The following is a 518-nucleotide window of genomic DNA, read 5'->3' as shown; positions in this document are numbered from 1 at the left end:
CATTGTCCCAGCCTACAGCATCCTTATAATTTCCAGCATGTTTGAATTTGTTGTTGTAGTTATTCCATGTTGTTTTGTGTTGTTAGTTGCTGTTAAGTTGTTTCCACCACATGGTGATCCTTCCTATATGTGCTTTTTCTTGCTATTGTTAGGTGCTGGGCAGTTGGTTCCAACCCATAGTAATCCTATGCACAATAGATTTAAGCACTGCCCAGTCCTGCACCAACCTGACAATTATTGTTATGTCTGAGCCCATTGTTGTTGCAACTGTATCAATCCATCTCATTGAATGTCTTCTTGTTTTTCGCTGAGCCTCCACTTTACCAAGCCTGATGTCCTTCTTCAGGAACTGGTCCCTCCTGATAACATGTCTGAAATATGAAAGAAGAAGGCTCCTGTACTGACTATTAAGGAGCATTGTGGCTATATTTCTTACAAAACAGATTTCTTTGTTCATCTGGAGGTCCCTAGTACTTTTAATATTATTCTCTAAAACCCTAATCCAAATGCACTGATTC

This window comes from Chrysochloris asiatica, unplaced genomic scaffold, assembly GCF_000296735.1.
Source record: "Chrysochloris asiatica unplaced genomic scaffold, ChrAsi1.0 scaffold00210, whole genome shotgun sequence".
Classification (NCBI taxonomy): domain Eukaryota; kingdom Metazoa; phylum Chordata; class Mammalia; order Afrosoricida; family Chrysochloridae; genus Chrysochloris; species Chrysochloris asiatica.
Note: the sequence above shows the minus strand (reverse complement) of the source record.